Source organism: Acinonyx jubatus, chromosome E1 (genome assembly GCF_027475565.1).
Source record: "Acinonyx jubatus isolate Ajub_Pintada_27869175 chromosome E1, VMU_Ajub_asm_v1.0, whole genome shotgun sequence".
In the NCBI taxonomy this organism is placed as follows: domain Eukaryota; kingdom Metazoa; phylum Chordata; class Mammalia; order Carnivora; family Felidae; genus Acinonyx; species Acinonyx jubatus.
Window position 1 is genome coordinate 50,789,209 of NC_069397.1, and position 26,036 is coordinate 50,815,244.

Here is a 26,036-nt window from a genome sequence, read left to right on the forward strand (position 1 = left end):
TCAAAGCGTCCACTTTGGCTAGTAAATTATTTGGTTGCCAAAATTTAAAGCCATGTCTTCCTTCTTATGAGCCTGTTATCAGTTATGGTATAATCTGATGCTAAAACTTTATACCGTCCTTGATCGCTTTTCTGCAGACAAAATAAGGCTCATGATTAAAATGCAGTTAACTGTTTTGCACATTACACAGGAAACAAATATCTATAGTTGATTGAGAAAGAGCATGTGTACATGTCTTCTTATCAAAATGCCCTATTCAACATGTTTCCAAAGGAGCCAATAGACACATGAAAAGACGCTCAATATCACTAATCATCAGGGAAATGCAAATCAAGACTACAAGGAGAGATATTACCTCACACCAGTCAGAATGGCTACTATGAAAAAAACAAGAAATAACAAATGTTGGTGAGGATGTGGAGAAAAGGAAACATTTGTGCACTGTTGGTGGGAATGTCCACTGTGGAAAACAGTATGGCGTTTCCTCAAAAAATTAAAAATAGAAATACCATATGATCCAGTAATTCCACTACTGGGTACTTACCTAAAGAAAATAAAAACACTAATTTGAAAAGATATATATGCACCACTCGTTTCTCGTAGCATTATTTACAATAGCCAAGATATGGAAGCAACGCAAATGTTTGCCTATAGATGAACAGATAAAGAAGATGTGGTACACTTATTCAATGGAATATTTCTCAGTCATAAAAAAGAATGAGATCTTGCCATTTGTGACAATATGGATGGACCTAAAAGGTATTATGTTAAGTGAAGTCAGACAGAAAAAGAAATATACCATGTGACTTCTCTTATATGTGGAATCTAAAAGTCAAAACAAATGAACAAACAAACAAACAAAACAGCAAACATACTCTTAAATACAGAGAACAAACTGGTGGTTGCCGGAGGGGAGGTAGGTGGGGCAAAAGCCGAAATAGGTGAAGGGGATTAGGATGTGCAAACTTCTGGTTATAACAAGTCAAGGGGATGAAAAGTACAGCATAGAAGATACAGTCATTAATACGATAATAATGTTGTATGGTTACAGAGAATGGTTACATTTATCATGGTAATCACTGAGTAATGTGGAGCATTGTCAAATCAATATGTTCTACATTTGAAGCTAATATAACATTGTATGTCAACTGTACTTCAATAATAGATAAAAATAAATAAATAAAACTCAAAAAAGGCCTATTCAAACATCACATTTGCTCTTAACTGTCAGGATATTCTCTCTCAATAACAAAATGGCACTCTCGCTGTATAAACAGTTCTACACCTTTTTTTCTTACATTTTAGTGTTTTTTTTCTTACATTTTAGTGTTGTATTCAACTAAAAATAATAGTTTTAGTATGCATTATCTAATATGATTCTTGAAAGAATCCCTTAATGTAAATAGAGTAGACACCATCCATCTAGAACTCTAAACCATAATATTCCCTGTTCTCTCATCTAATGAGAACCATGATACCTCCTAAGTCGTTCTTACATTTATACACTTCCCTTCCCCATAGCCACTTTGCTAGTTGATTCTAACTCTCATTTTTGGCTCTCTTGGATTATTTTCCTATACCCCTTACTACTTTCCATGCTGTTAGCATTCTCTTCTTTTAAGTGATCCTTTGTGGATTAGTCTCTAAGATAAAAATCCAATCATGCTTTCCCTTTCTTAATCAATTTCAGTGGGTTACTGTAGCATAGCTAAAAGGACCTTCATTACCTGGCTCATGGCCTCAGGTATTGCCACTCTTACCTGCACATTGTTTTCTGGCCATTCAGAACCCATTAAGAACCAATTGAAGTGTTGCCAGGATATCCTACTCTCCCTTACATTTGGGTTTAGGGGCTTTAGGAACGCTCTTGCCTTTACCTAAAACTCATTCCTCAAATTTTACCTGGGTAACTATTATTTGTATTTCCTGTTTCTGCTTAAATATCATATTCTCCTTTACATTTTTTGTGGTCCTCAAAGACTCCAGTGGCCCACAACATCTTGCAAACATCATGCCCTAGCAGTTACTAAACCATGTCACATTGCCTCTATAATTCTTTGACTCACTTTTACTCTTGCATACTTTTCTGTCTCTAGACAACATACAGTTTGATGGCAAGAGGTTATGGCCATTTCAGTTATCATCATATTCCCCAGGACCATTCACATTGCCTGATACAGTGTTGAGGCTCAGTGAACATTTCTGGAACAAATTAATCAATGAATTATTCTCCATTTTTTAGACTAAATAATGGAGAATACACCAGCTACCCAATTAAACAATTATCATTACATAATTATATAAATGAATACATGAAATGATACAATAAAAGAGATTACAAGAATAGATGGGGTTGGAGGGGCGGATGGAGGGTGTGATGCTTAGGTAAGTTGACCATAAAGGTCTTTTCTAAAAAGGTTTGAGCTGCAGCTTAAATCCTAAGATGCAAGGCTAAACACTAATAAGTGAAAATTTGCTCCTTACATTTGCTCCAGCGGGAAGAAAAAATTCCCTGAGGCAATGGGACACGAGGTACATAAGTTTGGATGAGGTAAATGTTTGGAAAACTTCAGGAAATGGAGTGATTTTACCTATGGAATTGCCCTCATCGGGGGATGTGAGCATACAGGGCACACCACACAAGAGAGTGAAAACGTTCAAACATGAAAAAGGGAAAAAGAAGATGTAAAAGAAAGATGTAGACAGAGGTACCAAAGATTAGATTCTGGCTATATTGAAATTCATACCACTGCTACCAAAAAATCCACCAACATTTTACTTTGCCAACTAATGGGATTCCATTTATTTTTCTAGCGATTGTTATTTGGGTGTGTTTTCCCTAAGAAGAGAACAAAATTGCCAACTATATAAACTATATATATACATACATAGATATAGTATATGTATACATGCATACATATATCTATATAGTCGTATATTTATTTGCTCTCTATCAACAAAAACGAACGCTAATTAAACTTCTAAAACACTTGAATCTATTCTTTTTTCTCTAAACCCACACATTTCTGCTTTCCAAAGTGAGTGTATCCTTTTCATAGAGATTCTGAAAGCTTATCCCAATAAATTTGTTCTTTTCACTGAAGCAAATGATTACATGTATTTTTTAAAAAAACATTAAGAAGGTGATGAGATCATTTATTGTTGCTAAACTTTAATAGCGTCTAAATAAGGGGGTCGGTATTTTTTTTTCTTGTTTGTCTGTTGTTTTTTCCGCTCTGGCTGGACCAGTAGCAGCCTCCAAATGACATGATGCTAAATCAGAATTCTTTTCTTTCCAATTTGCAAGGAAAAAAAAAAAAAAGCAGACCTCGCTTCAGCACCAAATGAGGCAGTTCATGCTGGTTTTGGAAAAGGAATTAGCTTCAGAGAGAAAAATAACAAACTCCGTTCTGAGGTCTTTCCTATATATCGAAAAGGCCAGTTTGGAAAGGAAATGCGGAAAAACAAACAGAAGGTGCCCAGGTTTCTTTATCATACCTGGAGAAGGACACGCTAAAATCTACACAGCCATACCCTGGCGCCAGGTCTTCATTATTTTTTCTCTTTTAAAATGGCACCCACTGCTCTATAAAATGATCTACTGGGACTTCAAAGCCATGGCGATTGCATGTGGCACAGGATGTACGCAATTAATTATGTAATGCTTAAATGACAGGGTGTAGGAAAAATAGGAGAGAAGAAGAAAAAGTTAAAAAAAAAAAAGCAAAAAAACCCAAAGTAAACTCAAAGACCTGGTTGTCTGCCTGCCAAGAACCAGTAGCAGATAAGGCCTCCAGTTGCTGTGGAAACTCAGGCCTCCAGGAGCCAGAATCCAATTTCAGAAACCACAAGATCAACATAAACGTGTGCAAAAATAAAAAGGTTTGTTTGGCAAGTAATAAGGAGAAGGGTACCAATGTATAAAACACGTGAACCAAGGTGACCTCAGCCAACTGAAGCCGTAATGGCGATGATGTCCGTGCAGGTTTGGCACCTCCGAAATGAGCGGTAACAAGACACAGTCCACGCTGCTTTCTGTTATCAGGTAATTGCTACCTTTTTGAAATATTAACCATCCACCACCTCTTCCCATGCCTCCCCTCAAAAAACATAACACCACCCTTCATGAAAGCAATGCTAGAGACCTTGATTTTAACCCAAGAGGCCAGAAAACAGACAGCTAGATTTTTTTTGCTTGTTTCTTAGATCATGAATCATATGCTCTACCATCCAGGGCAAAGAGAAATGTGTGTGTGTGTGTGTGTGTGTGTGTGTGTGTGTGTGTGTGTGTCTACACTTTATCCCTTCTGCAATTATCTGCGAGGAGCAATTACATTCTAAAGTAAGATATAGGCTTCATGTGCAAGCTGTTAATAATTGTAAAACTTAATGTTATTCTGGACTCTTCATTTAACATACTTAAGTTTGGAATAAAGAAGAATCATCTAAAATAAAAGCTCTCTGATGGGCAGACAGATTTTAATTCATCCTTATACTACCAGAAATTATTTACATATGCAACATTATTTTTGTGTTTTTTCCTTCATTTTTTTTAGGTTTATTTATTTATTTTGAGAGAGAGCGTGAGAACGGGAAGGGCAGAGAGAGAGGGAGAGAGAGGGAGAGAGAGAGAGAATCCCAAGCAGGGGCTTGAACTCACGAACCATGAGATCATGACCTGAGCCAAAACCAAGAGCTGGACACTCAACCTACTGAACCACCCAGGCACCCCTCCTTCATTTTCTTTAGAGACTAAACGCTCTCCTAGACTAACTTCATCAATAAGCTGATTAATTATTTTCTTAAGTAAGACCGATTTTGTATTCCATTGAGCCCTAGGCCTAGAAGACTTTCGGTATAAATTTTGGAGAACTCCCAAATTTGAGGTCAGATAGAAAATGTACCAGCATGTGTGGTACTGAAGAAGTGATTTAAACTTTTCCAGGAAGAAGAATAAAAAACAAAACAAAACAAACAAATACATACATATATTTGAATTCCTAACAGATAAATATGTAAAGAAAGAAACCAAACGCAACACATAGAAATGTCACATATAGATCAGTTCACTATAGAAATACCCCCATCTCCTTTATTTCTTGATCCTAAGGTCTTGCTCTTCAAATTGAGAAATTAAAAAAAAATTTTTTTTTAAATCTTTATTTCTTTTGAGAGAGAGACAGAGTGTGAGCAGGGGAGGAGCTGAGGGGAGGGAGACACAGAATCCGAAGCAGGCTCCAGGCCCTGAGCTGTCAGCACAGAGCCTGACGTGGGGCTCGAACTCACGCACCGTGAGATCATGACCAGAGCCGAAGTTGGACACTTAACCGACTGAGCCACCCAGGCGCCCCAAATTGAGAAATTTTAAATGTACAATTCCATTTACAATAACCCGCATTGTCTATTGTTTGTGTAGAAAACTCCACCTGTCTGGCAGAGACTCTGCTAAACGTACAACACAACACTCCCTTCGTCGCCTGGGCCCACAGCTAAGACACACCTCCTTGTGACTGAGTGCTAGCCAATACGGTGCATGCATCAGTAAGAATGCCACTTTCAAGACTGGCCCTCTTATGACCCTCCATACTCTCTCTACTAGCCCATTTGCCAGTTAGATACAGAAGGCCCCTGGAAACTTTCACCTTCCTAGGAAATAGCATATCACATAATGGAGGGATTGGGGCTTCCTGGCTTATCACTTGGAGAAGAGTTTGGAGGGCACCTGATGAAGAACATTCATGTTAGACTTAGTAGGAGTGATAAATAACCTTTTACTATGTTGAGCCACAAAGGTTGAAGGCTTTGGTTACCACATTGCATACTCTACCTGATACAACACCCTTCAAAAAACAACCTAAGCATTACCAGTGTCTTTGAAGCTGTCTGACAACTCTTGAAACGTTACGGCATCTTCCTTAAGAAATGTATCCTTTCCCTATTGCATCCAGCCCTATCAGAGCCCTAATCACATGGGATTTTTCTATCACTGTTACTTTAGTAAGCATGCCAGGGCTACACTTTTTATCAGTATCTTCCACGTATAGCACAATACTAAAAATACACGTTGACATTTGGAGTCTAGAAAATGTATTCATCAATCTGTATGTATCTAGTAAGGATGAGAACTAAAAAGCCAGAAGTATCTAAAAAGGGTATTTTCTTGTCCCTCCTGCCAAAAGGGCTTTAAAAAGACGACTGGGTAACCTGGACAACCAAGGTACAATTCAAAATCCTGTCTATGTTTTGAAGAATAAAGGATGGGGCACCTGGGTGGCTCAGTTGGTTAAGCGTCCGACTTCAGCCTAGGTCATGATCGCGCTGTTCCAGAGTTCAAGCCCCATGTTGGGATCTGTGCTGACAGCACAGAGCTTGGAGACTGTTTCAGATTCTGTGTCTCCCTCTCTCTCTCTGCCCCTCCCCCCCACTCTCTCTCTCTCTCTCTCTCTCTCTCAAAACTAAATAAACATTAAAAAAATTTTGTTTTAAAAGAATAGAGGAATGGTCAGCCATAGTGATGAGCAAACACCTTCTTCCTAGAAACCATAACTGGCAGAGAGAAAGCCAGAGTCTTAAGCTACTTGGCATTGTGCTGTATTTTGACATTCAAGTATCTGTCATTATGAGCAAGGTTTGCCCAATATAAAACTCTATCGGGAGTGGAGAAAATTTTATGTGACCGTAAGTGTGAGAATCTAATGATCTGGAGAGTTTGGTGAAGTTGAGAATACATCTTTTTGCTTTCATAACTTCTAAGGGCAATAGGAGAAGCGAAGTCCAATATTAAAAAGTGTTCATTTGACTCAGCTCACAAGTAGACAACGCCTCATCATTCTCTTCCTGGAAGTGGCAACTTTGTTTTTTTTTTTTTTAATTCACTTATACTGAATACTCACTTGTTGGATATATTAATGGTGTAGTTCATGCAGTCCTTAAAAATCATGTTTCTAAGAATATTTAATGACTTTAGGGGGTGCCTGCGTGGCTCAATCGGTTGAGCACCCGGCTCTTGATTTTGGCTCTTTGATGATCTCACAGTTCATGGGTTTGTGCCCCATATTGGGCTCCGTGCTGACAGTGCAGAGCCTGCTTGGGATTCTCTTTCTCTCCTTCTTTCTCTGCCCCTCCTACAAGCTCTCTCTCTCAAAATAAATAAATAAACTTTTAAAAAAGTTCACATATATTTCAAATTAAAAAAATCAGAATATATAATTTAAACCCCATGGTAAAATATTTAAGAGGCTGAAATAAATATATAAAAATTCAAAAGCTATTTCATTCAGTAGAATTATAGTTGATTTTTATTTAATTTCCTCTTTACAATTTTCCGTAATTCCAAATGTTACCTAGTAATTATGCATTGTCATTTTATGGTTAGAATAGATTAATATGTATTATTTGTTAAAATAATTCAGACAGTCTGCATTTAAGATGAGGTTAAAGCAGCCTACAAAATCAAAATATATTTAAATAGGGGTGCCTGGGTGGCTCAGCAGCTAAGCATCCAACTCCTGATATTGGCTCAGGTCATGATCTCACAGTTTGGTTCCTGAGTTTGAGCCCCAGGTTAGGGTCTCCGCTGACAGCACAGAGCCTGCTTGGGATCAAATCTCTTCCTCTCTCTCTGACCCTCCCCCATCTCAAAAATACATAAACTTAAAAAAAAAAAGAAATTCCTTATTAAAAATATATTCATTTAGGGGCACCTGGGTGGCTCCATTGGTTAAGCGTCTGACTTGGGCTCAGGTCATGATCTGGCAGTTCATGGTTCAAAGTCTGTGTCCAGCTCTGTGCGGATAGCTCAGAGCCGGGAGCCTGCTTTGGATTCTGTGTCTCCCTCTCTCTCTGCCCCTCCCCTGCTCATTTTCTCTCTCTCTCTCTCTCTCTCTCTCTCTCTCTCTCTCTGTCTCTCAAAAATAAGAATGAACATTTAAAAACATACATTTAAATAGTGCATTCAAAAACAGGAGAGATCATGAAAATTAATGCAATAAATTCTATAATAATACTAACCTTACAACATGTTGGGTGATCTTTTTAAGTATTGTGCATATGTTGTTAACTTATTTAATACTATCCTCATAACACCCAAGAAAGTAGGTAATCATATTACTTCTTTTTTACACACAAGGAAGCTGAAGCACAGAGAGGCTGAAACTTGTCTAAGGTCACTCAGCTAGTTAGTGGAGAAGCTAGACTTAATCCACGCAGCCTGGCCCCTGAGACTGCACTTTAGGCACCACACTGTAAAATGGTTCCAAGAAACAAAAATGGAGTTTGCCTCTGGGTTACTTTCTCTCAAAGAAAATGGAGAGTAGTAGGTTATATGGAGGTACCTGTTATCAAATCACAAATAAGCATTTAACTGAACATATGGTTTCCTAGGCCTACATTTTAAGAGGAATTGATTGTGCAGGTTATCTAATGCAAAAGTGGGCAAGACTTTCAACTGTATTATTATAGAATATATAGAAATAAAACCCAGTCTAGAGAGATGAATCCTCACTTGTACTCATGAGGCATGGCCCTTGAAAATTTTCATCTCTGTGGGCAAAAGTAGATAAAGATATGCTTCCTTACTAAGAACAGAGCTGGTGATAGCCCCAAATCTTACCCCATTCTCTCTGCATGATCACAAAGCACCACAGAGGTCAGAGTGGAGCAGAGGAGCAGAGTTAAGCAAAATCTCTTTGGCAAGATCATTTCTTCCAAGGGGACATCATTAATCTAATAATGTTGCACATTAAATCAATTTGCACCAAGAAAATGAAAGCCACACAGGGTGATATATAGCCTATGGGAGCTCCCCAAATGAACGCCAGCCCCAGCCAATGTTTTAGTCTCTTGCTACTTCTTTTATTTTACACAGAAAATTAAATGTTAGCCAGTTGAGTTCTATTTTCGTTTAGAATGTCTATTAAAAGTCTGGCTGTAATATTTATGAATACCAAAACAAGACCACCAGGGCACATATGTACTAAAAGCAAGTCTCTGTCACAGGTCTACCAAGCAGTTTCTCAGACATTAATAAAATAATAATAATAATAATAATAATAATAATATAAAAATCACTAAAACTACAACAGAGAGGTTCCAATTGGAAGAACAGATAAAAAAGAAAAAGAAAAAGAAAAAGAAAAAGTGTTTTAAATTTTGCACACACACAAAAAAATCCTTTATGTGATTTAGAAACCCCTTCCTTCCTATTGCTTCAATCCTGGAGTTAAAACATATAGACTGAGGTTCAATATAGGCCCATCAGATTTCATTATGAATCTTTCAGGAAGATAATTTAGAGGAAACACTCAAATGTTTACTAAGAGTATATGAAAGTCTCAACTGCAGGCCTGTTCATGCAAGAAGTTTTTCACCTCAGTGTTGTTGTTGTTGTTGCCAAAATTTTTTCTGAATCCCTAATGGTCTTTGTTTTATTTTGTTTAGTTGAGGTCAGGGTTGACTTACGGATTGTCTTGAGATACAGTAAGTAGAGGGAGACAGACAATTTACCGTGAAATTGTTAGTAGCCAAGGCTGAACAGCGATAAATAGTGATAAAATACATTAAAGATAAGCCATGTCATAAATAATAATGTGAACTAATGGAGACACAGAATTTAATTTGAAAAAAAAAAAGTTCTCTATACTAGCTTCCTGTAATATATTACCATCTACAGTTTACCCATGCATCAAAGTTAAAACTGAAAATCACCCTTGCCACTGGAAAATTTAAATAAAGTTTTACAAGATTAATTAAGCTGAATCTTCAGTGAAAAAAATTAACCACAGATTTCAGGTTTATCTTTGCCTGTAAGGTGATCTTTATTTTTTTCCTCCTGGAAAACTTTGTAAGAAGATAATATTTTCTGAGCATTACCTTGCAGGACTACAGCATCAGCATCACTAAACTGTTCTATTGCTCCTCCAAACCCAAAGCAATGGAAAGAAGGAGGAAAAGAGGAAGAGGAACCAGGAGCAGCAGAGTCTTTGTTTACACATCCCCAAATCTTAAAACATAACCCCATCCACGCCTGGCATTCCTCATCTCGCCTCTGCCCTTTCTGCCACCCTCTCTGTTAATCCTTGGGAGTGGGACTTCTTTATCCACCTGGACTGACCCTATTGGAAGTTTCTGTGCTTTTACATGCTTCTGAGGCCAGGAACGAGATTATGCAAAGACTGGCCTTGAGACTGCAGAAGTCTTGATGGTTCCTGCCAACAAACTGACTTTGTCCTAACACCCCTCTCCCCACCCCCTTTTTATGTAAAGAATGAAAGACTCTTATTGAAGATACAGACATAGGGAGAACAATGATGAGAGAGGGCAGTGACAGGGAACAAGCTGATGCACCAGAGTTTTTACTGGGTTTTGCTCTTCAGTTGAGTTTAATTTAGTAGCATTTTCTGTGTTACTGGATTGGTTTAATCAGAAAGGATTTAGGGGCAACATCATGCCTTGATTCACAAAATATTTCCGTGTGTGTGTGTGTGTGTGTGTGTGTGTGTGTGTGTCCATGAGCATGGTGATTTTTATACTGTTGAGAACTATTAGCTAAAAATCTTTCCACAATGAAAAGAGGGCATGGTTTTCTTCTAGTCAACTTTCAAAGGGGCTGCTCTGTCATCTGAACCCGGAGCTAAGGTGGCCCACCTAGACTTCGAAGGGCTGATCTGCTGGGTCCATTTCTCACTCTGCCTCCAGAATGGCAAAATGCCAAACACTCCCTTGGTAATCATGTGCACTCTGCAGCTTTCAGTTTCTCTATCATTCACCTCCACAGACCTTTGAAGTGTCCTTATTCTGGTTTTGCTCACTCCCCTGCCACTCTTCAGAGTGCATTTGCATGATATTGGGAAAGTAAAAGAATGTCCATTTGGAAAATCAAGTTCCTGGGACCAGAATCTTAAATCTTAACGTGGAAGAGAGCGAGAGTTTAAGGATTCCCCACCCCTAGTATCTTCTTTGCCACCAGTGTTCATCACTTCTTTTACGGAAGTACGACTTTCGAGGATTACAATGTAAACTGGCCCTCACATAGTCCCTCTTCTTTGGATCGAGAAAGAGCCATGAAATACACACTCAGGCCCAATGAACTTGATTCTGAACTTGGCAACTTTCTGAACTGGGCTCACAGCGATCCTCAATAACAGAGGTTAGTTGAATTAAAGAACGTGGTCCGTCTGAGTGAGTACAGTAAGCTTCACCAAAGCAAGAGCTTGAAAGGACTATTTTGAATCAGGTATATGCAAATGTTAAACCAAGACAATCCATATGAGTTCCTGAAAGGGACAGAGGAGACAAATTCACCTGGAGGAAGAAGAGGCTGGTGGGCATCAGGCAAGGGTTCAGAGCCTCACATGACTCGATGGGGTTTCAGACTTTGGCCTCACGCCAAAAGTGGAACGTAGTAAAAATCAGATACACCAGGTTAAAAGTCTAGTTGAACAAGTAGGCTACTCATTGTAGAGAAAAGGTAGAGAGTTGAAGTATGATGCTTGGTTGGGCTCCTAAGGCTCATACAATATCATACAATATACAATATCACAATTGGCGATGCCAATATTCCAACTGCATCTGACAAGACTCTCTTTAATCCTCAGTACAGAGGAAGGGAGAATCAGGAGAGAATTGAAGTACAAGATGTGCCCTAAAGTATAGGTCTGAGGTGGCTGTGATGAAGTGTGGAGGCCAGACTATGTGGATGGGGGTGACGAGACGGCAGGGTAGGAAAGAATGTTTGGAAGAACATAGTCATTACTTGTTTTGTTTATTTATTAATGCAGTATGGATATAAAAATCCTATTCCTAAAATTATGCCAACTATTAAGAAGCCTCTTCCCTTATTCATAAAAAGACCATGGCGATTTCTTCAGATTGCTCCCAATTATATGTGCCCATTATAATGATGATTTATTTGAAAGTCTTATATGTGACTAAGTAGTCTGAAAACTATGTTCTATCTTTTGTGTTTCCTTTACATGGTATCTTTGGTGATACAGAAGAAGTGGTCAATATCAACTTAGTTTCATAAACGTTCCAGTCAATCTGGTACACGTATTATTCAAGGTCATCCCATAAAACAGTAAATCTTACAGGTACACATAAAACCTTTACTCAACTATTTATTTATTCTTAATATTATTATTTTACGTGGCTAATGCTCAATAGCACGTAGACTATTTTTTAAAATGAATCGACTGTATAATCATTTTTGCAGGCATTCTTATTGCATGTGAGCCGGAAGATTGCATTATAAGGTATATTAAATGTGTGTGATTACTATACCTTATGAAGAGCATAATCCAGGAATCTTTAGACTCTAGATCACCATTGACAAAGAAATGAGATGATATTTTTGTAAAACTATAAAGAGCATGAGTTTCCCAAGCCAAGAAAGCTCATTTTAACAGCGTTCTTTTCCAACAGATTTCCATTTATTAATGTATTTATGTATTATACAACGCTTGTGATCTACATGTGACTAAGTTTTAAATCACTGTAACTATAAATGCCAACTTATAAAAGGTTTGAGAAATTCCATGACTCCAGAAAAAGGGAGAAGACTAAAAAGTCATAAGTTCCTTCAATTTCAATTACAAGTTTGTATGTGAAAAGCAACAACTGATTCCCCATTCTGAATAAGATAGAGATTACTGTAGGTAGCAAACAGAAGTCCTTGACTAATTAAAGAAAACAATGTTAGTTTGGAGGACATGGCAAAATCTTACCCAGGGCAAGATTTGTGATTCCTTTCTTCCCAGAATATTGTGAAAAGGTCCATGATGGTTTGAGATAGGTAAGCTGTAGGCTTACAAGCCTACAGGAACATGAGCCCGAAGCCCTGTGAGATCTTTTATGGCCATGAGAGTCTGTGAAATGTTGTAGTTAATTCCCTGCTATCACCTCACACACAGAACTAAATGTATTTGCTGGCTGGCTTCCCTCTTTCTGTCAATGGTGCCACCATTCTTCCAGCCACCCAGGCTTGAAATTTTGGAGTTAGTTTTCATTCTTTTGGCTTCTTACCCCTTACCCCAGTCACTTACCAAATTTATTCAATTCTTTCATGTCTCTTTCCCATCCAAGCCTATGTTGCTTGTCCCATTGCAAGACCTTAATTCAAACCCCTATTATTTCATGCCTGTTCAATTACAGTACTCTTGTAATTGGACCCTTTTTCCATCCAACTGGCCCTGTGTGCCACCACTAGATTAATCTTCTTTAAATATCACTTTGATCATGTTATTCATCTTCAGTGTCTCTGCCTTGTGTTTATCTGTGTTGCACAAGCTGCTGACCTGTTCAGCAACAAAAGGGGCATGTGATTAATTACATTTGGGAAAGACTGCCTACGGTAACCTCTTTAGGAAATTCACAGTGCTTCTCTGCATCGCAGTGACTTGAAGAAATCTACCAATGGAAAAACCTGGTTCATTCTATTTAACATTCCCATTTCTCAAGTTTAGTTGAGAAAAATGGAAACTTTTTTTTTCATATAAAAAGCATGAAGCTCTCTCAGACTGAATATTTTAAATCACACACCTTGGGAAACATTAGTGAGTATCATAATATTCCAACTCCTAAAAATTGACATGTTTCTTCATAATCATGCTCCATTTGGTCTAGGCTTTTATTGCACTGACCATCAATGCACACCAACATGATATCTCAGTCTATACTCTCTGATCAGACTTATCCCATCTTCGTTAACTTTTACTGGTCAAGTTAAAAAAAAAATCATTTTTATCCTTCAAGAACCAATTCAATGGCCACCTCTTTTATGAAGATTTTGTATGTTCTGGCTCCAAAGGTTAGATAGGTCTCCTGCGATAGGTGGGACACAGTAATTATAAATGTTATAGAATAATTCCCAATCCATTCAACTCAATGTAGCAGAAATCCATTTAGTCCTTTCTAGTTGCCAGGCACTGATGATAGGAAGTAGGTTATGTAAGTACCCCACTAAGATGCTCAATGGAGTATTCGCAGAATTGGAGATATTGCTATAATAGGGATAATATACTATTATATATATAATTATAAGTACTGTGGAAACCTAGTTCATTCTGTTTGGAAATCATGGGTAGTGCTCATGTAAAGCTACAGAAAGATGGTCTCTGAGCCAGCTCTGATTTAACCAAAACATTAAATAATTATCATTCAATAATGAACTCTAGGTGACCTATATCCTCATACTGGACTCAAAACCTGTAACATCTGGCCGTGCTTCATGAGACAGAGGACCCTCAGCCACCATTACCTATTAAAAGTTCCTCATTCAAGTTGAAAACTATTCTTAAATAACTCTTCAGTTACTTACTCTTCAGACTATAGAAACCCAGTCCCTTTTATCTTTTCTCAAAGGTTTGATTCTCTAGTCTTTAATCATCATTCTGTTTCTCTGAACTCCCTCCAAAGCATCCATGCTCCCTTTCGCTTGTCGACTCCACAACTGGTTACTATACTATGTAAACAGCAGACAATGTCGTGCAAACCCAGACAACACGGTAAGGTTTGATTTAGTTAAGAACCCAACTCACAAATACTTATTCAGAATATCTCAATTCTGTAGTGCAAAACTTGGCTGTAGATCAAGAGTGTTTTAATGGCCTGTTCATACAGCATTACATGAGGGTGATGATTTTTTAAAAATTCTTCTGGGCATAATATTAAACTACAGAAATTCCCGAATAAGTACACCCACATAGCACCAGATATTTAAGAGCTATTTATGATTTCCACTATTTACTAGTTTAAATAAGTATGCCGTATTTAAGATACATATAAGTATGTGTCCCTATGTATAATACATATATACTATACTAAATATATATTAAATATCTAGTTACATAAAATCAAATAAGGCATGTAATAGAGGTTTTTGTCACATGATTTAAGTTTTGAGACTTTGTGCGTATGTGTTCACACATAGTGGCATAATGAAAAAGAAAAGTACCAAATGAAGAAGAAAACTACAATATACACTTAATTATAAATGAGATTCCTAAGTTAATCAAATTTTAATTTATAAATCTATGTCACAAAAGGCAGAGGGAAAAGACGTCTCACTAATAAAAGAATAAGAATTACATTGATAACAGATTTCTTAAAAGTAACTATAGAAATGAGAGATCAAGGGAATCTTCAGAGTGCTTGAGAAAAATAACTATCAAACAAAAATAGTACACTAAGCTAATCCAGTTTTAAAAAACAAAATAAAATCACAACACTGGCAGGTAAAAAAACCAAAATTCCCACTAATAGACTGAACTAAAAAATATACTTCAAGGAAGAAGAAAATATGGAGAAAATTCAAGATATAAAAGCAAACAGTAAGAAAAAGTGGTGAAAATTTATTAAATCTAGACAAATATTATCTGGTTTAAAGCAATAATATTAATGTTCCTACTTAAAACAATAAGTTATTTTTAAAGAACACTAATAACCTACAGGAAATTAATAGCATATAAATTAGAGGATATCAGGTCTTTAAGAGGATCGTATATTTTGGGGGGAGCAAAAGAACTAAAAATAGGGTTTAAGATATTGCTAAGCTTTGTACTTGAATAACCAAATATGCATGATAAAATTTCAGGAGTGATCACTAAAATAGTAGTAATATTAAGTCTTTTAAAAAACTTTTATTTAAAAGTTTATTTTTAAGAGAGAGAGAGAGAGAGAGAGAGAGACAGAGCGTGAGCAGGGGAGGGGAAGAGAGAGAGGGAGACACAGAATCAGAAGCAGGCTCCAGGCTCCAAGCTGTCAGCACACAGCCCAACGTGGGGCTCGAACCCATGAACTGCAAGATCATGACCTGAACTGAAGTTGGACACTCAACCGACTGAGCCACCCAGGTGCCCCTAAGATTAATTCTAAATCTAGTTTGAAAATTTAATATGTTAAACTTTGGGCTTCATTCAATATTCATGATATAATTTTCAGACTAATCTCTAAAAGAGTAGAGATGGATAAATTCAAATCCAAGTGAACTTTTTTTTAATGTTGGAAAAATAAGAAAAATAAAATACAGCAATTCGAAAACCACCACCAATCCTGAAGAATACAAGGAAGGAGATTAAAAGAAGAAAGGGAGAGGGATAAGTGGAAATTATAAACTTGAACTAAACTTGCTATTTATTTTTTTAAAATTTTTTTTTCAACGTTTTTTTATTTATTTTTGGGACAGAGAGAGACAGAGCATGAACGGGGGAGGGGCAGAGAGAGAGGGAGACACAGAATCGGAAACAGGCTCCAGGCCCTGAGCCATCAGCCCAGAGCCTGATGCGGGGCTCGAACTCACGGACCGCGAGATCGTGACCTGGCTGAAGTCAGACGCTTAACCAACTGCGCCACCCAGGAGCCCCTAAACTTGCTATTTAAAAGACAGAGATAATCAAATTATATCTAAAAAGTCCCAGCTTATAAATATTTATTCAGAATATGCCAACCTTGATCCCTCAACAGCTCGTAAGACATTCTTCTATAACATAAAAACACACATTTTTAAAAATTTAAATAAAGGGACTGTAAAAGATATACTCAGGGTATAATCAACAAAAGGTAGCTGAATCTCAATATCATACAAAGAATACATTAAGACAAAAGCATTATCAGGAATAGGTTAATTATATGATAAGTAATAAAGAGCTGAGTTCATCAATAAGATAAAAAGATTAATCTTGTATTCATCTACTAACTTAGCTCCAGAATACATAAACCAAAAATGGATAGAACTGCAAAAAGAAATTAGCAAATTCATAATCATAGTGTGAGGTTTCAACATACCTATCTCAATGATAAGTTGTAAACAAAAAAAACGATAAACCTATGTAAAATTTACCAACAGAACTAACAAACTTCATTTAATGGGCATACATGAAATTATGCATCTACTGGTGGAGAATACAACTTCCTCTTGAATATAAAATAAAACTTTAGGAAAACTGAATGTGTGCTACGAGGCCATAATTCAGGACTCAATAAATTTCAGGTAACATATAGAACATGTTTTTAGTAAATAACACAATTATGTTAAAAGTCAAGAAAAACAGTACAAATCTATTTACATTTGGTAATAAAAAATGTAATTCTAGGAAAACATAATGGAGAATTGAAATATAATTATTGAATGGAAATGAAGACACTACATATCAACGATTGTGGCATGTAGAAAAATGGAGCTACATGGAAGATTTACAGTTTTAGAAAAAAGAAAGGCTGAAAATTAATGAATTAAGCATCATCCATCCTTACAAGTTGGAAAATGAATTATAGAGTAATTCTTAAAATGTAGAAGGAAAGAGATAGTAAAGTTATGAGCATAAATCAGCATAATAAAAAATAAAGATTCAATAAAGGTATCAACAAAACTAAATTTATTTTTTTGAAAGAGTGTTAAATAAACTTTGACGATCAAAAGTAATAATAATTAGGTGCAGAAATAAACACATAAGAGACTTTAAAGAAAGGACATAATGAACTACTTTCTACCAATAAATTTGAGATTTAGATAAGCAGATAATTTTGTAGATTTTAGTACACAAAGAGAATATCCTGAAAGCTCTAAAAAATATAATGCGTACATTTAAAATATTCTCTCTCTCTGTCTCTCTCTCTCTCTGTCTCTCTCTCTCTCTCTCTCTCACACACACACACACACACACACACACACGCACACACACACACCAGGGCAGCAGCCTTTTATGAGAGTTTTTCCAAAATTGTAAGGATAAGATTGTTCCAATCATATTTAAATCTCTAGAGAATGGAAAGCCTATGTCTCAACTCATTCTTTGAGGCCAGTATAATTTTGGTATTAAAACCATGCAAAAAAAAGGCAGTGGGGGGGGGGGGTAGAAGGAGAGGAAAAAAAAGGAAATGATCATTTATTCATAAATTTGGAGATAAAAATTCCAAAGAAAATATCATCAAACTAAATTCTACATTGTAATAAGAGAGATTCCATGATGATCAAACTAGATTCAAATCAGGAATGCAAAGGTGGCTCAACATTTTGAAATCTATAAACTTACTTCATCACACAACACTGATTAAAAAGACTTGAGGCACAGACTAAGGCAGCTTCCCAGAGATGTGCATCATTAAGTGGCCAAACTAGGACTTACATGGGAAAGATTAAATAGTAACTATTTCATACGAGAAACACCTAAAGACCTAAAAATTATATGAAGTAAATGATACAAAGGAAAGTGGCTGACATGGAAAATGATCTATGGATGGGAAAAAAATAGTATTCTTTTCACTACTTGATATTTTTCCCAACTCTTCACCCCTCCCTGTTGCTCACTAACTTCCTGGGTTCATAAAATCAAGGGTACAGAAAAAATAGGGTATTAATTGTAGGGCTATATATTTTTGGGGGGTATCTACTAGATTCTAGATAATGTAGACGCTCTTCAGTTATCGTTATTATAAGGCTTTGAGAAGAGCAGGGCAAAAAGATAAGTAGAAATTGGGAAGTTATTGTCAGGTGAGAAGGTAAATCAAAGATGCTGCATTGTGACACCGGGAAAGATCCCAAACAGCCAAACAAATGGGTCACTCTAATAAATTGAGCTGTATATTATATCTAAATTGTTCCAGATCATAGCAGTGGAATCAAAGTTTTGAACCCTGATTTTAAATGTGTATTACCTTTTTACTATGCTGTATATAAGTTATAGAAACACTTTTTAGTGTCACTTCACATTTCTGAGTATTTTCTCTAGGCCCCTCTGCTAATTCCTGGAAACTCTCCATTCAGAGTTGGACTCATAATCAGATTTGGCCAGCCAATACCAAGGCAACTGTCTGTATGTTTTCTTTCCACTCTATCACAGGATGCCAGCACACAGCTTAAGAAACAGTCAGGAAAATGAAGCCTGTTTCTTGAGGGGCTGATTAAGCAAGACAAAGTCAATTAACATCTGATTCCTCACAGGTTTCTGCAAGCAAATTGTTGCAATTACCCAAAACCAGTGAGCAAATTGTGAGATAATTAAAAGGGGCAGTCATGAGTCCACTGACAGGGTCCTGCCTCTGCTGTCAGAAATTCCATAAGAGGCTGATTAAGGAACAATTTTAAACATGCAAAGTTTGCTGCAGGAAAGTTTTCCTCTCTAATGACAATGTAGACATTAAAATACAACTCCTTTGTATTTTATGTAATTTTAAGTACATTTCAAGTGTAATGTGTTTATCTGCATTTTGTGTTTTTAACAGTTTATTGTTTTCATTTACATATAAAATAAATGCAACCATCTTTACAAAGTGTGTTTAGTATATATGTTGTCACAGCCAGGACATTTTACAGCTCTATGGAATAAAAGATAGACTCCACTGTTACTGTTTATAGTCTGTAATAGGCAACATAAAAACAAAGTCCACATTAGTTATGTAGACAGCATACTTTTATGAGCCTGTTAAACTTTGTTTTCACAGGCTACTAAGTCATTTCAAAATAGAGCCTAAACAAACTACCCATATATTTACTCTGTTTGTCACCAAGAATTAAGATTTGATCTCATTATGTAGGTGGTCATTAATGCAGAATTGCCAACATTTCTTTATCATGTTTACAGAAGAAGCTACCAAGAGCCAAAATGGAATGGACAAGAAGACAGGATGTGACAAGATTTCTTTCTTAAAGTGGATAAAGTGGCATTTTCAATGAGCCTTCTGAGCAGATAGCAATCAGGTTTTACCAGCTGACATGGCTTGGACCAAGATTTGTAATACTGTCCTTACAAGAACTTATTTAAAAAAATCCATCTGTACCTCTGAGGGGAGGGAGTTGTAAGTTGCTCGATTTTAGATTTTTGCACTTTCTAGATAATTCAATGAAGTCTGTTGCCCATAGTTTTTAGAAGGATACAAAACACCTAGTATATGCTGTAAACAGGATGGCCAGAGCGGTGAATAAAAGGCAAATCACATGGAGAACATTTTCAAAGTGATAGGATTATTTAGGGTTGAGGAAAAATCAGGGTTGACTTCCTTGAAAAGATAATGTGTATACAGCTATGAAGGAAGTGGGTTAACCGTGTGGGTGCCTACAAGTGGAGCATTCCAGGAAAATGGAACAGTGGTACAGAAACCACAGGTAAGAGTGGGCCAGACATTTAAGAGAAACAAACAGGACTTCAAAATGGCTAGAGCAAAATAAAGCATTTGAATTTTATAATGGAAATTTATGTGACTGAAATATAACTTATGTGGGAATTATTAAGAAGATTTATCTTTTTATAAGAGATGCTATTTTATCCACCCAAGAACTTATATTTCCTGGAAATTTATTTGTATCCATTCGTTCAACAAATGCTGATTGAGTGCCTACTATGAGCTAATGTTCTGGGGCACTGAGATGTTGTGCAAACAACAGCCAAAGACTAACATTTTCATGTAATGGACCAATGACCATGACCAATCAGGGTATATCCCAAATTTAATATAGACGAATACTAGAAATTCTATTTATATAAAACATCACATGAATATGTCAAAAGAGAAATCTCCCCATACATGTCTAAGATAATGAATCATTTAAAAACTGACATGTAATAATAAAATGGGAAATGATAGAAATCAATGGGCGACAAAATACTTAAAACATAAATGGAATAATTCCTATTATAGTCAGAAAAGAGACAGGGACAGCCATCATTACATCAATTATTCTAGAAGTTCTACTCAATGCAATAAACTGACAACCAAACAAAAAATGAGACTACATGCCACTCTTTGTAGATGAAGTATTCTATCCCTGGAAAGCATGAGAATGAAGTGAATAAATATTAGAAATCATAATAGAAGTACAGGAAGTTTTTTCCCCCAAAATACACAGATACCAATAATTTTTCTATATATACTAGAAATAGCCAGCTTGAAAATATATCTATATACTAAGAACTATGAAAAATTATGGAAAATTAAGCAAGGATTCAAATAAAGCCATATCCTTAATTGAGAACATTCAATAATATAGTCTCTAAAGTTAATTTGCAAGGATTTGTTGGTTACAATTAAAATCTAGTGTGGCATTGTTTTAACTGGTGAAGTGGTTTTGGAGTCATCTAAATAATAATAATTTGAGCCTAGACAAGAAAAATGATGAAAATAGGGCAGGGGTGAAGAACAATGACACATAAAAAAATTAAAATACAGCATATAAGCCAAAGAATAGAAAAACTGGACTAACAGAAAACCCAGTAGACATGTATGTGTATTTCATTGAATAATAAAGTTGAAACGTTAGATTCGTGAAGAATGGACTCACCCCATAAATGGTGCTTTTCTTATACTGCTTGTTCTAGGCTGCCATTCCGTTGTGCCTCCAGCTCACTGGTGGGATCAAAATTCAAATCTCATCTTTCCTCTGGAGCCAGCAAGGATAAATTCAAACAATGAGTTATTTCATGGCAAAAATAAAAGTAAAACACAACACACACACACACACACACACACACACACACACAATGACCAACCCCCCCAAATTAGTTTTTATTTTGAGATTTTGTCATGAAAAGTGCTATTTAACTAATAAAGGTTTTCCCTTTACAAATGCCATATAATCCTGTAGATTAGCCAGAAGACCTCCTCCACCACCACCAATGGCCTCTTTGTCACAGATGGACCTAGGAAGTCCATATTCAGAATGCTAGTGAGATGGGTTACATGGAGTTATAAATTAGTCATATCAGTCTGAGGCATCCACAGACCAATTACTGCAGTTGCAATGACACTGGCCAAGTCTGCTTTGAGGCATCAAGTAAACTCTGTAATCAGTTACCCTGCCACAGTGGCTACATAATGGTGACACTGCATGATTTTGGTTTTGTCTACAGAGAAATACCAAAGTTAAAATGTTTTGTCTTACTTAAATTTAGAATACCTACTCAGTACAAAAAAACAAGCACGCCATATGCATGTGTGCGCATGCAAATTTTGTCCATTTGTATCACCTAAATAAAACTTTTCCTAACACTTGAGAACATATCCATAACATGGACTAAGCATAATGCATGTAATATAACATGTACATTACAGGCACACTGTAATAACAAATACATATGTATGTGTATATATCACACACCAGTATGACAAACACACATTATATATATACAGTTTTTCTTTTAAGATAATTCCCTGAAGTCTATTTGTTTTACATCAAAGGGCACACATACTGTTTAGAGCTTTAAAAACAAATGTTCCCATTTTCCCTCAGAAAGTTTATGCCACATGTTTATTAGGTTTGGAGGCTGGAGATTAGAAGGAGAAATGTCCTTTTCTAGGAAAAATTTTCCTTCCTGAGTTAACTCATAAAATACTCAGGTTGGATGGAGAGATGGAAGTAAAATACAATTTAACCAATAGATTTTATCTGTTTTAAAATTTTCCTTTAAAATTTAAGCACACAGTACATTGAGCTATGGTTATAACAATGATCTAACTAACAAAAAGACACAATTACCTAGAATAACTTTAGTTCTCAAATTGCCAGGCTGCTTCTGGTAACTTTTCTCATGAATCTTTTCCCTATTTGCACATTTTTAAAATAATGATTAGATGCACACCTAGGAGGGAGACTGGAAGAATGTGACTTCAAGCAAAGCCACAAATAAAAGTTTTCTATTAAAACTTTTGCATTCAGCACCCAATCATCCTGTTTGAAAAATGCACCCTGATAGAGGAATGAACCGGATGAACTCATTGATCCCCGGTAGACAAAAGAATCTAGGATTTCAAGATCTGTTCACTGATTTTGCACAGAGCTGTTAACAAAAGTCTACTCCCACTCATAGCCAACCCCCCTTCCTGAAGGAACTGAACGAATAGGACACAGATTCAATGCGTGGCGGACCCAGAGCAAGGCAGCAGAGGTACCTGTCTGTGATTTTCATTACTGTTGGGCTGAGCCTGCCGCCATTGGTTGTGGCCAGACTATCACATTTCCCTTTCATATTTCTAAACCACTTTGGCTCCTCGAATGTTTCACCTTCATGCTCCACTATCTCAAAAGTACATATAAGCTTGATTAAGATTATCCGAACACGTAACCTCTCCAGGATTGTATCTTTTGGGCCTCCATCAAATCTGCTTTGTCATAGAGCAGACGGGTGAAACGAGCATGTTACTAAGAAGGAAAGAAATCTGTCCAACTTCTAATAGGCTTATGATTCATCCTTTGACGGCTCACAGACCTTTCTGGACGACAGTGATTGGCCATCTGGTTTCATTGGGGATGATAAATTCAGCAATAAACATGACTCTTGGTCCTATGTCCTTCTAAACCCAAGTCACAAATATTGTGAGTCAGATGTCCCCACCCAACAACACGACAGCTCCTGAGCTCAAATGCTCCTTTGACATAGCCCATGCCACCCAACTTCAATTATGCCTGGGCTACATTTCTTTTGGAAGCACTACAGGATTTTTTTTTTTCCTTTGACACACCACACACACACACACACACACACACACACACACACACACAATTTTTTTTTTTTTTTTTTTTAAGGAGGCAGAGGCATCCAGCCAAATAAACTACGTTAAGCAGTGGGTTCCATTTTAGGTGTTGACAGTGTATAATAAATCCAGACCTACCTAACATTTACAGGAACGTTATAAAATGAGTGAAATGGCATGAGCTGGTTGCCGGGCCAACCAGACAAACACAATAAACAGGCAGCAGTGACAGGAGTAAGTTACACCATCTCTCCGGTCTGAAATATATCACTTTACATTAGTCTTTGACCACTTTGAAAGCTCTTTGTTTTATATTTTTCAAAATGCTCTTTTACAGCATAGATTACCATTAAATCTTTTCAGATGAGGAAGTTTCTTTTTTTTTTTTTCCTTTGCAAACTTGCATAGCTCTAGAAAGTGAACATTTATTTTTATTTTAACTCTAATTAAAAAATAAATTCAAGTCTTAAGAACAATGTTAAGGCTCAAATCCTAAAGGTCCCTTCTGGCAGATTAAAAAGAAAAAAAAAATTTCTCTAGACTAGAAAGAAAATAAACAATAACAGTAGTTACTATACTTCGTTGGTTTAAAATGTTCTGTTAAAATGGCAGCATTTCGCAGTACTATTTAACTCTTTACAAGTCGGTCTGCATCCTGAAGTAATTTCTCTCCTAATGGAGAATAATACATTTTATTACAGAGTTCTAGAACATTCTAGCTGGAAGGATCTTAGAAATCATCAAATTGCTCCTTTGTTTGGCAGAGTCAAAAAGCAATAGATAAATTAGGGTTTTTTTAATAACCATTAAAAATAATGACATCTCATTTCTGGTATTTATATTATACAAAAGTATTTATTTTTATTCCTTTAGCCAATATTCACATAAGTGAGATAAGTTCTACCTCACTTCTTTCAGTTTCAGCTTTGAACAGCAAAGTAAAGTAGAGTGACTTAGAATTCTCCATACAAAAATGAGATAAAACTATGTCTGTCTTACAGACATAGAATACTTTAAAATTCAGTTTAACCAAATTTGTTTGACCCATAGGAAATATTGCCAGATTATCAACTATCCATCCAAAAGGCATGTTTGTGAATAGGGTGACCAACTTGTCACAGTTTGCCTGAGACATTCCACATTTGAGCGCTGACAGCCCATGCTTCAGAAAACCCCTCAGGTCTCAGCAGACAGGTATACTTGGTTACCTACTTGTGCAGGTAATGTATCTTTTTCTCACTGTTTTTCAATACATTTAATAAAAACTGGTTTGTAAGTTACTCTGAGGAAAATTTCACCCTTTCCTAAAAACATTAAAAGTGAGGCAAGTTCTCTGATGATGGTTCATTTGTTTATGATCAACAGAATCCATATTTCAAGTCAATTTCTTTTTTAGTGTTTATTTATTTATTTTGAGAGAGAGAGAGAGAGAGAGAGAGAGAGAGAGTTGGGAGGGGCAGAGAAAGGGAGAGAGACGGAATCTCGGGCAGGCTGTGCACTGTCAGCATGGAGCCCGATGTGGGGCTTGAACTCACAAACCACAAGATCATGACCTGAGCCAAGATCAACTGGCGGACACTTAACTGACTGAGCCACCCAGGTGCCCCTCAAGTCTATTTCTACAGCTGGAGCAGTGGGTTTAGTAAGACAGACTCAGAATATAGTTAGCCTATGCATCATTTCAGGTTTCTAAATTGTAGCTGTATCACCAGAAACATTTCACTGCTAACAGTTTGGAAGAAACTAGCCCAGTTTCCCATTGATTGGTTTCTCATTTCTCCACTTGCACCACGAGGACTTAGTTTTAAGGAAAACAACATGAACATTAAGGGAAACTGGAGACAGAGTAAGAACAGCCAGGTTACAGGGACCCCTGATAGAACCTGGTTACAATATATCATAAATTCCCAATGCTTCTTAGAAATGATACCATGGAATGCTTTGAAATCTCCAAAACTGATGGATATTTTAATATACATTGCACAAAATTTGTCATTTTGACTGGAGAAAAGGCATTGTTCCTCTTTCCTGTGGGCAGAATTAGAAGTCAACTCTACAGATATCGCTCTCATAACTTCCATGTTCTAATTCTGTATTTTTGTCACGTATATGCAGCTTGACATCTAATAAAGCCTGAAAAGGTTAAAATTCTCTGATTAAAAATGTTTCTTCTAAGGAATAAATGTATCTAGAATAACTGTATTAATAGCCCAGATTCAGGGCACCTGGGTGGCTCAGTCGGTTGGGTGTCCGACTTCGGCTCAGGTCAGGATCTCGCTGTTCGTGGGTTCAGGCCCCTGCTTTGGGCTCTGTGCCGACAGCTCAGAGCCTGGAGCCTGCTTCAGATTCTGTGTCTCCCTCTCTCTCTGCCCCTCCCCCACTCGCTCTCTGTCTCTCTCTCTCTCTCTCTCAAAAATAAATAAACATTAAAAAAATAGCCCAGATTCTTCATGCCTTGCTGTCCCCACACTCTTTGCCATATGACTTTGAAGTTCCGTTTTCTACATAGATGGGTCTCTTTCCTCATCCTTTGAATCTGTGATGTGTTTCAGTCAGCAGGATGCCACAGAGTGATGATG

General features: G+C 36.8%; 1 long non-coding RNA gene across 1 annotated transcript in view; it reads right to left on the reverse strand.

The window, feature by feature from the left end:
* Positions 1-21,625, reverse strand: part of LOC128313364 (uncharacterized) — a 299,526-nt gene extending 277,901 nt beyond the window's left edge. Inside the window, exon 1 of the long non-coding RNA XR_008293954.1 lies at positions 21,269-21,625. This is a non-coding gene — a long non-coding RNA (uncharacterized LOC128313364). The remainder of the gene's footprint in view (positions 1-21,268) is intronic.
* Positions 21,626-26,036: the final 4,411 nt, after the last annotated feature.